The sequence below is a fragment of the Mus caroli genome, unplaced genomic scaffold (genome assembly GCF_978045245.1).
Source record: "Mus caroli unplaced genomic scaffold, Mus_caroli_1 scaffold_7, whole genome shotgun sequence".
In the NCBI taxonomy this organism is placed as follows: Eukaryota; Metazoa; Chordata; class Mammalia; order Rodentia; family Muridae; genus Mus; species Mus caroli.
Window position 1 is genome coordinate 11,929,583 of NW_028227262.1, and position 17,761 is coordinate 11,947,343.

General features: G+C 44.2%; 1 protein-coding gene across 4 annotated transcripts in view; it reads left to right on the top strand.

Moving 5' to 3' along the window:
- Positions 1-2,417: 2,417 nt before the first annotated feature.
- Eps8 (EGFR pathway substrate 8, signaling adaptor) overlaps positions 2,418-17,761 on the top strand; it is a 174,301-nt gene continuing 158,957 nt past the window's right edge. For 2 of the 4 annotated variants that reach the window (XM_029478488.2, XM_021164455.3), the window contains exon 1: positions 2,418-2,588. The gene's annotated coding sequence lies outside the window, so the exon portion shown is untranslated. Of the gene's footprint in view, positions 2,589-3,385; positions 3,527-17,761 lie in introns of those variants that run through there. The other 2 variants (XM_029478486.2, XM_085839826.1) reach the window with 2 other exon arrangements.

Consider the following 17,761-nt stretch of genomic DNA (forward strand, 5'->3'; position numbering starts at 1 on the left):
CATAGCTTAGGCTAACCTTGAAATTGCTATATAACAAAGGGTGGCTTTGAACTCCTGATCTCTGTGGCTCTGTTTTCTAAGTGCTGCAATTATAGGCATGTGCCAAACATGCCTAACAATAAGTGGGGTCTTCAATCAATAAAAACATATATGGTAGCACTCCAAAGAGCTAAACCAAGCTGCTATGATGGCTCAGCAGGTGACAGAACTTACTACTAATATCCTGAGTTTAGTTCCTGGGACCCACGTGGTGTAAGGAGAGAATTAATAATTGAATCTGGAAACTTTTCTTCTAATCTCTATAGGCATGCCATGGTACATCTACACACCCACATTCACGCACACACGAGAGAGAGAGAGAGAGAGAGAGAGAGAGAGAGAGAGAGAGAGAGAGAGAGAGAGAGAGAGAGACTAAAGAAATAGAAGTCTATTTAAAAAATTTAAACAGGAAAATTTGACATTGAGTCTTAGCAGATTATAATCCAAATTACTCAAATGAAACAAATAAGACCTATACATCAAACTTATAGTTTAAGGTTATGGTGACAGCTAATATTTCTATGAAATTATATCCTAATACAAAGATAAAATTTAAAGGGAAAATTAAGGTTTAGCAATACAGAATTACAGAGAGTATTGAGGTGGAACATACAGTTCATGTGAAGTTCACTTAATATAGGCCTCTTCTATTTGACTCTAGGCAGTCCACTTGCCAAAAGAAAACCAGATATGGGGTTGGAATGTCTTGCTGGGAGGGTTGCTTGGGTCAAAGGGTCAGCGATGAGTTTAGCTTCTTGCTGAGTGTGTGTGTGTGTGTGTGTGTGTGTGTGTGTAATTTCAGAGAATAAAAACCCTAAAGCTCATTTGAGTCAGAAAAGAATGGTTTTGACAGATTTCTCTGCCATTTGAGGACCAGTCAAAGGAAAAACATTTTGAGGACATGTCTCAAAATAACTAGCAGAAGGTTCTGTTGGTTATGTATTAATCTGCTTCTACTATTTCAAGTCTTACAATATCTGTAAGGAGCAAGATTAATTTCATGTCGATCCTCAGGGTCGATCTTCCCCAGTCTACAGTTTAAGGAGAGTTGATTTGCGTATATAAATCTATTTATGTAAGCTGTGGAGTAGGCAGGCCTGGATTTCAAACCTAATGTCACTATTGGCTTTGGCAAAAAGAAAATTCTGAATAACATTTTCACAATTTTCTAAAGTGGCGATTCATTTTAAGGGTTAGAGACGGTGTTAAGTAAAATTTGTATTTCCTGGCAGAGATTGTCAATTAACAATCCTAGTTTTCTATATGATCTATCAAAACCAGATATTTCCAACACTGGACATGCTCAAGTGGATGGCAGTCTGTTGGGAATGTTGGATGGAAGATTCTGGATGAAGGCAGTAGACCGAACTTAATCATAAAACCTATCATAAAACCTTTTAGTCTCCATGTTGGCCTGCTAATTCACGTTCTCTTGAATGAGCTTCTGCTTGCCTCGCAAAGCAGGTAAGCCCAGCTATTTAAGCCAAGTTTTGTTTAATAGTCTGCCTTGGCTTCTTTGGAAGTCAATTGCCTTGGAAGTTAGAAGGGCCAGGGTGTCTGGGGGCGTAGCTGTGACAACGGAGGTATTGTAGAAGGTAGGAAAATGCCAGGTTCAGGAGAGAAGACTGGCAGATTCTTCTTTTGTGGCTCCGGTGATCGAGCCAAGGAGCACTGAGCACAAGTGAGTAGTGATTACCGGAGTAAAGAGTCTCCCCTACTTGAAACGACACCAGACTCTTGGCAGGAGTTCCTATGGAAAATGGGATCCAGGACGCCTTGTGAGACAGGTCTGGGCTTGCTGGCTATATCCAGGGACTGGAGTATTGTAGCCTCTCTAAACCAGTGAAGCCCTTGGGTACCACTTGCATACTGCATTGGTTGAGGAGATGGTACAGGAGCAGACCAACGGATACAGGACACAGGTCAGAGGCTGGGGAATACCTCCTCTTGGTAGTTGAGTAGGGCAGTAACTCCCAGATTAACACTAGCCATCAGTGGTGCAGCAGGACCTGGCCGAGGTCACCTGAACGCTCTTTCCGCCTGTGGCATCCCCCCTCCCCCCTCCCCCGTCCCAGGCGGTGCTCTGCAGACCTAGGTCATTTCACTTGAGGAATTGTAGACACCAGTCTGAGGCTGGGATCCCGGGTCTCCCCTGCGGGGTGCCGTGCTCGCCTTGTGGGATGAAGCCCTTGAGACTGTATCCAGAGCCCTAGGGTCTACTAGAGACTCAACTGTCCTCAAGATCTAGCAAACGGAGCCCTCTCCCGGCCGCGCGGGGCAACGCGCGTTCCCGGCTCGCTGCTGGGCATGCGCGGCGCGCGCTGGCTGTGTCCGGGAGCGAGCGGCGCGCACACACGGCCCGGGCGGCGGGCGAGGCGGGCTCCCGGGGCGCTGGGCGCAGGGCGCGGGGCAAGCCCCAGCGGCGTGTCTGCAGCGGGGCGCGGCGGGCGCTCCAGCTCCGGAATCTTTCTCCCTCGGTCACCTCCCTCGCGTCTAGGGAGGTCGTGGCACTCCCTGAGGAGCGCGGCTGCTCGGAGGGCGGATCCTAGGTAAGAGCCCCTCGAACATCGGCGCGGTTCCCCGGGTGGGATTCCCGCGGCGTGGGCTCCCTCTCGCTTTCCCATAAGGGTCTTTGTGAGCCGGGACCCGAGCGGTGCCAGGCTCAGCGGCCGCTGCGGTTCACTTGGACCCTTTGCAACTGGTGTCGGCGGCCAGGTGTGCGCGGCGCTGCCGCCCCAGCGCGTCCCCGCGCCCGCTCCGCGCACCCCGAAGCCAGGAGACCCGAACCCCCCGCGGCCTCCTCCGCCCGGGTGGTCGCCGAGGTCCCCGCGAGAGACCCCGCGCTCCCCTGGGCTGCGCGGGCGAACCTGAGTTCCGCACACCTGGACTCCCACCCCGCCCTAAGGTCTTGGATGCAGGGCTTTCGGAGCGCCTCTCATCCAGCTCAAGAGGGGACCCCTCAGGAAACCTGTTTGAGACGTGGACCCGCCCTGGTATACACCCTCCAGTTGAGGTAGCTCGCAGTGTTTGAATAGTTGTGAATTCTGGATCACTTTCCAACACCATTTTACTTTTAGGAAGATGGCCTCTCTATGGCTGTCAGTAGTGCTTCGGAGGGCTCCACACCCACCGAGAGAGACAGCGAAGGCGCCTGGGGTCTCATCCCTTCCTTCCTTTCAAGGACTACAATACACATGCAAAAATCTTTGCACGGTTCTCTGAGCCATGCTGTTCAAATCCTCCTCCTGTAGCCCCCAAGTGTTGTTGGCATCTCGCCGGGGCAGGACGCCCTAGGGTTTGGGCTTAAAATCCATAGACATTTGGAGCAGCGAGGCATTAGAAGAGGAGGTTTTTCCTGAGCCAGTGTTTCAGCGAATGCATGGCTGCTTTTCTTCTAAAGGTTTCCCTTCTTGCCTCAGACAGTAAGAGAACGAGACGAAATAGTGAATAAGATAGTTCAGATCCAACTTGGTTCAGTCAGACACGTGTGAGTACTTTGAAGTTTTATTTGGTTTTGTCACTTTGGGGAGGAGGTGGAATTAGGATTCCTGGAAGGCTTTTTTTATTTTATTTTTTTTTTAAAAATCGTCAAAGTGTCTGTGTTGTGGGCTGTTTCTAATTTCTCGCTCTTGAAAGGATGCCATTCTAAGGCTCCCTGGGTTTTGGAACGGCTGCGCTCATTGTGTAGAATTGTAGATCTTGGGACAGTGAGTCTATTGAAATTAAAGCCAATGACATCTCGCCTCACCTAGTAAAGATTTACTTCTTGTTTTGTTTTTAAATTGGGGACTGGAGGGTTTGGGGCACGCTGCTGTAGTTCTTAGTTTGCTGGGGTGGGAAATCTGTGAGTGATGAGCTCGCACCACCTGAAAGTTAAGCTGCTCTATAGACTCATCACATAGCCAGCTGGATACAGTGAGCCACAAGCTAGTAAGCTTGTGTGTGTAGAAAGCCCTTCTCGCACCATAGGAGACTAAGACTTTGTAAAATTCCGCAAGTAATTCACTTCCTTCATAGCAGGAAAAAAAAAAAGAGAGAGAGAGAAGAGAAAGAAAGTATCTTTAAAATCCTACTATTCTGAGCCAAGTGTTGCTCACCGAATTGGGATGTCTACTTCGTAACTTTCACTTTCCAGTGTCATTGAGTATCATTATAATTGGCAAATGATTGTTTTAATCCCCTAACAGGAAACTGGTGTTTAATTTTGAACACTTTGCTTATTTGTGGTCAGAGGCAAAGAGTTCATTTTGTGTGCACATCCAGCTTTATCCGGATTCAGTCTACACTGGTTCCTTTCAACCTTGGCTTCTTTGTAGCCCCGGGACACAGGTTCTGCTCTCTGTTTTCGCATCTTTTCTTTTAGTCCTTTTTCTTCTGAATCTCCTCTTCAGTCACCTGCTTTTATCTTAAAACATAAGCTCGTCTGAGCTAGGTTTGAATAAGAAACTATAAATCCCAGATTCAAAGCTCTTTAGTTCCTTTAGTTTTATTGGATGAGTTTTAGCACTAGCTTTGTGTACATTTTCAGTTGGCTTTTCCAAGTTGTACTAGACACATTTGGTCGTTTGGTCTCAGTGCAAAACAACCAGAGTATAGCTTATAAACTTTCAGACATCTGCATGGGTATCAGAGAGGAAGGGATGGAACTGTAGCCAAAGTGCTATACAGTACATCTCTCCTGGGAATTGCCCCACCAAAGTGTTTGCAGCTGTGGGGAACTGGACTTATTTTTCATAAGAAACATTGTAGTGGAGTCCTTGCAAACCGTGTGAACTGAGTATTTATAAGAATGTGGGGGTTCTTTAGGTCCACACTGTAGCATCTGTGGTCATTCTCACATACACATCCTAAGTGGGGTTTTAAAAGAGACCACAAGGCCTGGAGAGGTGAATAAAGTGCTTGCCAGTCTAGGATGAGTTCAGAACCTGCGTACCCACAAAAAAAGCTGGCATGTTTCTGCAGACCCAGTGCCGGGGTACAGAGGGTGAATACCAGGGACTTGCTAGCTAGCCAGTCTACCTCAAATGGCAAGCTCTAAAGTCAGCTGTACACACACACACACACACACACACACATGCACACACACACACACACACGCACACGCACACACACACACATGCACACACACACATGCACACACACTAAATGAATATTGAAAGCAGTCTGTAAGCTATTTATGTGGTTGGTAAATAGTTAAGCAATGGTCGAAGAACTTTGTAACAACCTCTACTAGCATGTTACTATTGACTGCAGTTCAAGGGTCTTATTGGTGAAGTATTGTTAGCCATAGCTCACATTTTGAATATATTAGGTCTTTTCCCCTTTGATTTTTGGTGATCGAACCCAAGGTCTTAGCACAAAGCTCTACCACTGAGCCACACCCCAGGCTTCCTTAGCTTTAGTCTAATGCCTGTTTTCTATCTCAGGACCATTAAGTCAGAACACTGGTTACATTTAACTGTTGCAGTTTCTTCTGCTCCAATTGGCTCTGATCCTTCCTTCCTCAGGTTTTTTCTTTTCTTTTCTTTTCTTTTCTTTTCTTTTCTTTTCTTTTCTTTTCTTTTCTTTCTTTTCTTTTCTTTTCTTTTCTCCCTTTCTTTCTCCCTTTCTTTCTCCCTTTCTCCCTTTCTCCCTTTCTCCCTTTCTCCCCTCCCCCGTCCCCTCCCCTCCCCTTCCCTTCCCTTTCTTTTCTTGACAGCTTTGGCCATTTTGAGGAGTCCTGGTCATATATGCTTTCCCCTTTTGAATTTGTCTTTTGTTTGTCCCAGGGTTAGGCAGCAATTAATCAGACCCTTGATCCCTGCATTAAGAAAGCTCAGGCAGAAAGATGGTGGGTTCGAGGCCAACCTACATACTGAGGCCCTGTCAGGGTTACCGGTGCTGTGATAAAACACCATGGCCAAAAGCAAGCGGAGGAGAAAAGAGTTTATTCGGCTTTTGCTTCTGCATCACTGTTTATCATTTAAGGAAGTCAAGGCAGGAATTCAGAACAGACCAGGAACCTGGAGGCAGGAGATGATGCAGAGGCTACGGAGGAGTGCTTGTTTACTGGTTTGTTCTCTATGGCTTGCTCAGCCTGCTTTCTTTTTTTTTTTTAATATATTTTATTACGTATTTTCCTCAATTACATTTCCAATGCTATCCCAAAAGTCCCCCATACCCTCCCCCCTCTCCCCCATTTCCCTACCCACCCATTCCCATTTTTTTTTTTTTTTTTTTTTTGGCCCTGGCATCCCCCTGTACTGGGGCATATAAAGTTTGTGTGTCCAATGGGCCTCTCTTTCCAGTGATGGCCGACTAGGCCATCTTTTGATACATATGCAGCCTGCTTTCTTAAAGAAGCCAGAACCACCAGCCCAAGGGTGGCCCTGCGCACAATGGAATGAGCCCTCCCAGATCAATCACTAATTAAGAAAACACCACACAGGCTTGCCTACAACCCTATCTCATGGAGGTGGTGTTTTTCATTGAGGCTTGATCTTCTCTGATAGTTTTAGCTTGTGTCAAGTTGAATATAAACTAGCCCAGACAGACCCTGTCACAAAACAAGGAAGCTCAGCCAGTGTGGGTTTTGGATTGAAAGACAACCAGAGCAAAGTGCCTTACCCATCACGGGTCACCGTGCACACCATCAGCAGGGTTATCAGACTCATCTTGATCACTAGCCGAGATAGCATCTGTCAGTTTTTTTCTGCTGCTAAGTTCCTGGTCTTCTCTTTTCCATTCCCTCCTCTTGGGAAGGAGTCTACCAACAGCAGCCTGGGTTTAAGGAGTGGAGACTTGTGACCCTTCCCTATCCCTGCGGGTGTAATATCTCTCTACAGCTATATGTTATTTACCATTTCAATAGAAAACTAGCCAGGTCAGATCATGTCATGGAAAAAGTAAACTCAGCCACTGTGGGCTTTGGATTGGAAGATGACTGAGGTAACTTACCTCATCCACCACAGGTCTCAGTACACACCACCAGCAGGGTGTTGGGACTCATGGGAGATTTTCCTCTTTTCCTTCATTTAGCTATTTGGTCATTTGTGTCTAAATCTGACTCCTGAGTACTTCACTGTATTCTTTGGGCTATAATCTAGCCCCCTTGACGCTCAAATCCGTACAGCTTGATTCTTGCATCCCTTTGATAAATTCCTATCAATCAGTGTTTTGTTATTGTTGGTTGTTTGTTTTTAAAGCACGTCTCTATAAGATGTTCTGGGTTCTTTTTGTATAGTTCCAGTTTCGAATTAGCCATTTCGTCTAGGAATTGGGCTCCTATTGTTTGGAACTTTTATTGGAAAGCCAGGTCTGACCCAGGAGTGATGGCATATGCTTGCAATCACAATGTTCTGGAGGTAGATGTGTCAGAATTGTGAGTTCAACGTTGGCTTGAGCTATACTTTGAAAGAAACCAAGGTCTGGGCACTATGCATATATGTTAATGGAATGTCATTAATTCCAGCCTCGCCTGTGAAATAAGGAAATACATTGTGTATAGGGATTTAGATGACACAGTCTATGTGTGTATATATATTTCTGCATGTGTGTATATCTATACTAAAGTAAATATGAGTTCATACTGCTGTAATGCTGATTGTGATACATATCATTCTGGTTCCCCCCCCCCCCCCCCCCCCGTTCATCTGGAAACTTCCTAGAGCAATGAAGAGAAACCTGGCTCCATCCCACTGTTTGCTTAATTGTTCGTTTCCATTATACAAGTTTAGCAGTATTGGCATTGATAAGCCTTGCTAGCATGAACAGCCACGTTGCCATCTGGAGTCTGGTGCCTATATGTAGGGCCTTTTGCTTTAAACTCAAGTCTTTACACAGCTGGCCAGCCAGCTGTCATGGGTTGGTTGCACACACTGCTAGTTACATTCTTATGTCAGAGTCTGTTTTCCATCTTGGAATCCCTTAACCTTAGGGTTTATTTTCATGTACATATTAAGATTAAGCCTTGGTCTTATGAAGCTTTGTGGATTTGACATGCCTATATTGGAAATATCATATCAAATGACATTGACACATTAAAGTTCCCTATCTTACCTATTACTCTCATTATGCCTACTTTTTATTTTAAACTTTATTATTTAAATTGGGTCTCTCTCTGTGTGTCTGTGTGTGGGTATGAGGTGCCCGTGGAAGCCGGAGGCTTCCATCCCTTGGCGTGAGTTATGTGTGATTCTGAGTTACTCAATGCTGGTGCTGGGAATTGAACTCCGAGTCTCTGTGAAAGCAGCACTCCTTCTTAGTTGCTGAGACACCCCCTTCCCTTTTGCCTAATTCTTAATGAGCTTTAAAAAAAAATATTGTTTAGAGTTCTTAGAGGTTTAAATGGTTTAAAAATTTAAAGAAAGGTTCATTTTTTTTTCCACGCCGGAGAGTGAACCCTGAGCTGAGCATTTGTTGATTTAGTCTCCAGCCCCTAAGAGTTTTGTAAAAATGAGCACCTTTCAAATATGGTTTGCAAATATTTTCTTCTAGATTGTCTAATGTTTTTATTCTCTTGTCGGAGGAGATGCTTGATTCTTGTCTTTTTGTTTTTGTTGTTGTTGTTTTTGTTTTTAATTTTTTATTATATATTTTCTTTATTTACATTTTAAATGTTATTCCCTTTCCTGGTTTCCCCTCTGAAAACCCCCTATCCTCTACCCCCTCTCCCTGCTCACCAACCCACCCACTCCTGCTTCCTGGCCCTGGCCTTCCCCTATACTGGGGCATTGAGCCTTTACAGGACCAAGAGCCTCTCCTCCCATTGATGACCGACTAGGCCATCCTCTGCTCCATATGGAGCTGGAGCCATGAGCCCCACCATGTGTACTCTTTGGTTGGTGGTTTAGTCCCTGGGAACTCTGTGGATACTAGTTAGTTCATATTGTTGTTCCTCCTATGGGGCTGCCAACCCCTTCAGCTCCTTGGGTCCTTTCTCTATGTCTTTCATTGGAGACCCTGTGCTCAGTCCAGTGGATGGCTATGAGCATCCACTTCTGTATTTGTCAGGCACTGGCAGAGCCTCTCAGGAGACAGCTATACCAGACTCCTGTCAGCAAGCACTTGTTGGCATCCACAGTAGTGTCTGGGTTTGGTGATTGTATATGGGATGGATTCCCAGGTGGGGCAGTCTCTGGATGGTCATTCCTTCAGTCTCTGTTCTATACTTTGTCTCTGTAACTCTGTTTTGTTTTTAAGTCACGGTCTCAATAATGTCATTTATGCTGGCCAGAACTCACTGTAGAGCGTGTAGAAAGAATCCATGATCCTAACTAGCCTGTTTAAAAGACACACAATCCAGGTATTTTATTTACAAACCATAGGCCTAGATTGGGCAGGATTAGAGCTCTACTAACTCACTCCCCAGCTATAAGGCCTCTTGTTACTTGCTGTTTCTTCTGGCCTCCGGCTCATGATCCATCTCCTCTTGAGGCAGCCCCCTCCACCTCCGTCTTCTTTCTCCTCTTCTCCCTCTGCCTGCAACCCCTCACAGGATCCTCAAGTCCCACCTTTCTCCCTCCACTGTGCTGCCCAGTCACAGGCTCTAGGCTTCTATTGGCCAGTTAAATTGGGGATCAAGATTCACGTAGCTTCACTTGGTATATCTGAAGATCTGTTTGGTTGGTGTGTGTGTGTGTGTGTGTGTGTGTGTGTGTGTTTGTGTGTGTGGGTGGGTGCATCCGCATCTTGAGAAGCCAGTATTTAGCATTAGCACACAGGCAGTGTCATAACAGCCCACTATAACAGTGCAGGCCAGATTAAAACTTATGGCAATCCTCCTGTTGCAGCCTCCAGAGTACTAAGGTTGCAGGTGTGTGCTACCACACCCAGCTAGATGCTTAAGACTTTGTAAATGCATTTGTGTGTGTTCATGCATGTGGGTACTCATGCCATCGGACATACATAGGCATACGTGTGTGCTTGTGTGTGGAGGCCAGAGCATGACATAGCTCTTATGTTCAGGAGCCTTGCCCATCCCCACTGGCCTGGCGCCCACCAGTCAGACTGGGATGGCTAGCCGTGGAGCTTCAAGCACTCCTTGGATCTTGCTGTCCTTGCCTCCCCGCTGCTGGGAATGCAAGTGCACACTTGAGGGCCTGACTTTCTTTTTTCTTTTGTATTCTGTGCCCTGGAGACTGAACTTGCATCCTCATGGTTTCAAGGCAAGGGCTTTCTTTACTGACAGAGGCATCCTCTGAGCCCCATGTTTTAAGTGTTGATAAAGTAAATCTATCAATTTCATGAATTGGTGTGCTATTTTGAAGATGAGTACCTATTTTTACAGAGTTTTATTTTTTTAACATTTAATGTGTTTGTGTACGTGAGGGGAAGGAACACATACATGTACTATGGCATACGTGTGGAACTCAGCCAGTTTTCTCTTCTCACCATATGACTTCTGGGGATTGATCTAGGGGAATCAGGCCTGCCAGGAAGTGCCTTTACCTGCTACATGAAGATGACTCATTAGATGGCATATTTAAGATCCGGGAGAGTGTTTTCTGATCTACATCCCACTGACAGAGATGTGTGAGGAGTTGGAATGTGTTTATAAAAAATTAGGTTCTCCTAAAGAGGAAACTGAGCAATTAGGAAAAACAAAACACAGAATGGGAGAGCTAGCTAGGTTCTGTTGCTCTTTCTTTCTCCCTCTCTTTGAATCTGAATTTCCTGACGTCAAGGATCTGAGTCTCAGCTGTGCATCTTACAAGGCACATGACTAGGTCATGTGGGACACACTCAGAGTGGGAACTACAGTAGTACTTACTCAGTGTAATTGTTTTGTGTGTGTGTACACAGGGTGTATTCTTTTCAGTGCATAGTAACAAAGGAGAGGCTCCCTGTAGCCAAGGACATCAGAAATGGTTCATCGCACAACTTCTGGAGTTCAAGAGTGAATGTCCTCGGTCGGACTCCAGGGCATTCCAGGCAAAGAGCGAGATACATCTGAGTTGGTCATTGTGATGAGGGTGTGGTGGGAATTGTGGACATTCTCACACCCAGAGCTGACAGAAGACTAGACAGCCAGTTATGCTCCGTTTTTTTATATGCAGCAGTATAAAACTATTCATTACACTGTAGTAGGGAAGAATGGGGCCATCAAAGCGGTTGAAGAATGCTCTGTTAATCACAGGGCTTTCTGAAGTTTACCCTTCCTGTACAGATGAGGGCCCTTTCATTCCCATCATCCTCGGGGACTGTACAGTACTTAAGAGTGAAGTTGGGGATTTCATGTCAGACCATCCTTACAATTAACAGCAGACCGACTTAAAGATGTAACGATGTAACAAAGAACGTTTGATCCTGCTCCAGCCGGCCCAGAGTTTTGAAAGATGAACAATTTCTCACGGACTCTGACAGCATACCTAAGCACATACGTAGAGTACCTATTGAATGAATTCCACATTTAATAAGAGGTCAGATTTTGATTGTTGAAAATTGTTTTTAATACAAGAGAAGAAAATAGCTTAAGGAAAAAAATAATGATCAACAAAAGTTTATACTTAAAAGAGAAAGAAAACCATCTTAAAGTCTCTTACAGAAGGCTGCTTGTATTTAGGTTTATTTTAAAAATGTACGTACCGTTAGAATATTGTTTAGGCTGATCTTTAATCTCAAAATATGTGCATATTCTTGGTTATCTGTGGACCTAATGGAACAGTGTTTCCGGTATTGGAACACACGGGCAGTCCTTAAACACTGTACTCTTTCTGGATTGCTCTAGCAGTTATATTTGGTAACATTGTAATTGTTTGTAGTATTTTCTTTAGAGATTAGGAAGTTGAAAACTTAGGCAAAAGCATAAGGATGTGAGGGGAAATAATTATAAGTCTGTCTGTCTCTTTGAAAGTACTGTGTGTGGGTTTCTTTGTTTTTGTTTTTCAAGTCAGGGTTACTTTGTTTAGTCCTAGCTGTCCTAAAATGAGCTATGTAGACCAGGCTGGCCATGAACTCAGACTCAGAGATCCTCCTCCTGCCTCTCCAGTGCTGGAATTAAAGGTATGCACTGCCACCTTTACCCAGCTACTTTTAATATATCTTATTCCAGTTCTCTATAATTGTCCTGTTGTTCACAGGTGACGGCGATGATAGAATTTAGAATGTGATGGTTGTATGTGCCTCACCTTAACGTTTTTAGTTACATGTCCTTATTTATGCATATGGGTGTGTTTGGAGATACTAGGACAGCTTTCTGGAATTGTTTTTCTCCTACCACATGCATTCCAGGACTGGAGCTCAAGTCACCAAGCTGCAGAAACCACTTACCCACCATGCCATCTCACCTGACTGCTTGTTTTAAGACAGTTTATTTATGTAGCCCTGACTGTCTTGGAACTTGCTCTACAGGCTAGACCAGGCTGGCCTGGAACTCAGGGAGCCACCTGCCTCTGCACCAGGCTGGCCCGGAACTCAGGGAGCCACCTGCCTCTGCTTCCCAAGTGCTGGGATGAAAGGCGTGCATCACTGCTCTCCAGCCCGACATTTAAAATTTAACAGAAAATGTACTTGTGAGTCTAGAGAAACGACTTAACCTGTACTGTGAGCAAAGGTCTGTCACATTTAAAATCTGTCACATTTAAAATTTGCTCTGTTTCCTTTGGAGACTGGAGGAGGGGTTTAGATGCCTTGAAATTCAGTAAGTGGCTTCTGTCCTATGTGCAAAGTTAAGTTCTCCACTGCATTGCTATGCACTGTTCTGTCCCCTGTAACAGTGTGCTCAGCTGTGTGCGTGCTCACATGTGAGGAATCTCCAGCCCCGTTCTGATGTGTTTTAAAAACGTTATTATGGCAGACTACACACACACACAGTCACGTACATTCATATATACACTCATACATGCTCACATACGCTTACACACATATTTACAACATACTCATACACACACTCATGCATACACACATATTCACACATTCACATATACACTCATACATGTTCACATACACTTACACTCTTTCACACACATACTCATACACACACTTTTACACACACACTCTTTCACACACACATATGTGCACACATACACATACACACATTCACATATACACTCATGTGCTCACATACACTTAGACACATATTCACATATATACTCATACACACTCTTTCACACACACACACACACACACACACACACACACACACACACACACATTTTACCTAGCAAGATCCTTGTAGTCAGGAGGGAACACTACACTGTGTTGGTCATTCTTTCATTTAGCTCTTCTGTGGGGCTTGCTAGATCCTGAATAATTGAAAAGCATTGGAATTCTTTCTGTGATAAAAATCTGGCCTTTGGACCAGTTCCTGTCACGTTACTCACGTGATACGCACCCACGTAAAGCTGGAGGGCTGATGCACATGACTGGGAATGGGCACTCGATTGCATTTATTCACTGAGCAGAATGACCCTCGGCTGAGTTCTATGTGTGTTAACTCATGGATTTGCCTATATTATCGTCGCTTCCAATTTTAAATGCATAGAGTGTGAAGCCAACCCGAGCATCAGTGCTTAAAGACCAATCGGCAAGGGGCTGGCAAGATGGCTCAGCTGGCGAAGGAGCTTGTTGCCAAGGCGATGGATGACCTGAGTTCAACCCTGGGACTCACCTGGGAGGAGAGAACTGACTCTCCCAAGGTGTCCTCTGACCTCCACATGCATGTTGTGTCACATGATGCAGAAAGCATAGAAACACACACATGAAATACATACATAGATACATATATACATACATATGAAAACAAGACAAAAGTAGGTGAGGTAACTTTACCGAAGTTCAGGAATCATGAATTCATTTTTTGGGTACATTAGTGTATTTGCTGTCTTTGGAAAATTACTGGGTGGGTTGGAACATCACGTTTCTTTTTATGGTTCTTTAATTTTTCACATTTCTTCCCCAGATAAAGTTTAAAGTCACAGTGCCGTTTGATCCGACATCTTTGCCCTTTTCACGGTCCATCTTTATCTTAAGCCTTGCTGTGTCTGTGGTCTTGCAGAGAAAGTGGTCCTATAAAAATCTTGGGGCTGATAGCTGACTGTGTGGTTTCCTGCTCCACACTTTCCCGGTACCTCAGCCCCAACCGCTGGCAGCCTTCCTCAGCCCTCAGCTGACTGCAGTCGAAAGTGTAACTTTCCTAACTTTGATATCTTTGTCTGCTGCTGCTCACCTCCTTCTCATGCTTGGCGAGACCTTGGTCATGAAGAGGACCATCTGAATAAAGGAGACATTCATGGTGGTTGTGACAGACGAGGTCATGTTAAGGCAGCTAAGGAGGCTTGGAACAAAGGCGTGATTGAAGCTCTCATTTCCTGCCATCTTATTTGGGTGGGAAGAAGGTTATTTTGAAAACAGCAAAGTCTCATAATAATAAGTTAAATTCTGTCTAGCATAAACATGTTAGTGGTACTTTACCAGAATGGATTTTTGTATATTCAAGATAGGGTCTCCCTACATAGCCTTGGTTGGCCTGGAACTTGTATAAACCAGGCTGGCCTGGACTAACAGAGATCTGCTCATCTCTGCCTTCATGATGCTGAGATTCAAGGCTTGCACCACCATGCTGTGTGTGTGTATGTGTGTGTGTGTGTGTGTGTGTGTGTGTGTGTGTGTGTGAATGTACACTTTTTATAGGTGTCTTTTATCACTGTAAGGAATTTTGGAATTTAAATGGAGATATATCTCAAGTGGGATTGTTTAATCAGAGGATACTCCACGATATTGGAAAAGCTTTTCAAAGAAGAGTGGCAATCTATCTTACCTCCACGGCTTGTCTCCTACCCCTGTATTTCTTATCTGTGGTTAGTTCTGTTTTCTCTCCCAGCCAGACAGTTAATGGAACAGCCGAGACCTGATTCTGTCAGCTCTCATTGGACCAAAGGATGGAAGACCTAAAGATATGGAGTGACTTAATCCAATAGGTATCAGTTATATTTTGGGTTATTTTATGGTCTTCAGGGTCATTGATATAATCAAGCTATTGCTGTCTTGAAATAGAAGTTTAAGTAAGATTGTGAACCAGTAGTTCAAGTGGGAATGATTAGGTAAAAACTTTGTGTAGAATATGGTAGATGGAGGTTTAAGAGCTCAAAGCCATTTTTACCCTATCTTGCTGTCCTTGCTCTGTCTGGGCACTGTGATTGTATGTTATAAGAAACAGTACATTATGTGATGTAAGACTATATTAAATGTTTATTTAGTCAATAAAGACAAAATAGCAGGGCTTTTAGTCCCAAGCATGGGTATCGTTGTCCTTGGAAGACTTAACATCGTGCTATTTCTGAATAATAACCTTGACTTTAGGAGTCAGTGTGGACACTGATTGCAGCTGCGGTTTTAAAAGTAGAAGGGTCTTGCTTTGTGTGAGTCCCTGAGTGTGTGGATCTGAATCTCGGGTGAAGTGTCGCAGGTTAGCTAATCCAAGGCTGCAGCTCCTCCCACCCAGTTCCATGGACAAGAGAGTCTAGGTTTCTGCAGAGGCTTGGGGATCAGCAGCAGGACGACGCCAGCTGGGACACAGTTTTAAAGGTGTTTAGCTGCCACCCTTTCAGCACCAACTAACTTTCTCAATATTCCTGCTGTTTTTTAATATTAATTTTTCTTTCATTGTAGAGTTTCATACATGTATGCAAAGAAACATGGTCTTATCTACCCATTTCTCCTTTCCATCTTCTCTTAAGAAGTTGCCTCCTTCTAATTTTATGTCCCCTCTTTAACTTTAAAACAATAACCCACTAAGTCTAGTTAGTGTTGCCCATATGTGCACGAGTGAGGATTAGCCACAGGATTATGGGGAACCTACCAGTGGCCACACATGACAAAGGATGCTCTCTCTCCCGGCGGCTTTCAGATAAAATATCTCCAGAAAGGCTTAAGCCGGGAGAACACCTTCCTATCTGTGCTGAGTATTTGGTGGGCTGGATCTTATGCCAGTCTTATACAGATTTTTGAGTTAATGACTATGATATCCAGTAACGTTCAGAAAACAGAATTTCATTAGTTGTCTTTTTGTTGTTGTTATTATCTTTTTGTTTGCTTTTTTGAGGCAGGGTCTGGCTGGCCTGGAACGTGATATGTAGACCAGGCTGGCCTTAAATTCACAGAGGTCCAGATAGACATCTACCTCTGCTATGGAATGGTTGGTGATAAAGGTGTGCTCTATCACACCTGGCTTGCTATGGCTTTTGTTTTCAACTGGTACCCACTATTGTATAACCCTGTGGTATGGATGAATTTTTTACATGTATTTTTGTTTGTTTGTTTATTTATTTATTTTGTGTGTGCACACCCATGCATTCCATTGCCCCCGTGTGGAGACCAGAGGACAACTTGTAGAATCAGTTCTTTCCTTCCATCCTGTGGGCTCTAGGGAAGGTCATTCCATCCTGTGGGCTCTAGGGAAGGAAGTAATTAATGGGGTCAGCCCGGAAGCAAGTGCCTTTATTCAATGAGCTATCTCACTGCCCAAACATTATTTTAAAAAGCAGAATTGTAGAAGAGAACTAGGAACATGTGTGCATGTGCGAGCATGTGTGTATGTGTGAATTTGTGTGTGTGTGTGTGTGTGTACATGTGTGTGTTTGAAGTAGAAAGAACAAGTGATTGATACCTTGCCTTATATCATGGCAGCCATGATAATAATAACAAGAGCATTCCAGTCTTCACAGGCAGACTGAATGGTGTAAGCTGCATGCGGAGCACTCCTTTGTCGGTCGTAATGGTGTTGTTCTTGTTGGCTGGGTGTCACACCTCACTGGCAATATTTTCTGTGATGTGCTTACATGGGATATGGTAGAGTAAAGATTAGCTTGGTGACTGGTAGGTCCATTGGTTTAGTTCAGACAAGGTAATTTCTTGATCTTACGGTTCACTCCTGTAGTTTTATTTAATAGAAGATCGTTTTGTCTTGGTTGATGAGAATCATGCACCAATAGGAGAACATTAAATAATTACGGAGATGCTCAGGGTGTGTGACGAAGGAGAGAAACAAGGTTTTTGTCCCATGTGACTTGACAGGCAGTGGCCGAAGTTGATGCTTCTGCCTCGGTTTTTGAGGCAAGGTCTCCTGTGGCTGGCGTGTCAAGTTGGTGACGTGGTGGAGGATGATTTGAACTCCTCGTTCTCCTAGCTCCACCTTCAAGGGCTCAGAGTATGAGTATGTACCGCCATGTCTGGCTTGACAGCAGGAAATAAGGTGTAGGTATGATGGCGAATACTTACTGTCTCAGAATTTGGGAAGTTGAGGCAGAAGGATAACTGTGAGTCTGATGTGAGCCTGGTATACAGAGACAGACTTTGCCTAAAAAAATTTTTTTTAAGGTGTGGGATTTTTTTGTTTGTTTGTTTGCTTGTTTGTTTTGTTTTTGTCTTTTTAGAATTACTATCCAGGTAAATGGTCAACATTATCGAAAATAAAGCATAGCCTTTTCCTGGCTTCGCCCTTTTTCTCCTTAATTGGTATCCACATTTTTTTTTCATACCAAATATCTAAATACCAGGGTTTGATTTTTCTAGATGTACTGATACTGCAGACTTTAAAATCAGACCTTTTCTAGATGACGTTCAGATGTACCCAAAGCTCACAGGGAGAACTTGTTATTGAAGATCTTCAGGGGACATGTCTTCCTACCATTATTCTTGTAAGAGCAAGCTCGTAAGACCTTAAACTGTTAAGCCAGTTTATTATCAGAGGAGACAAGTGTTCTGGCGTCGCTTTTATATACAGCATTCGGATTTCTCCTGGAAA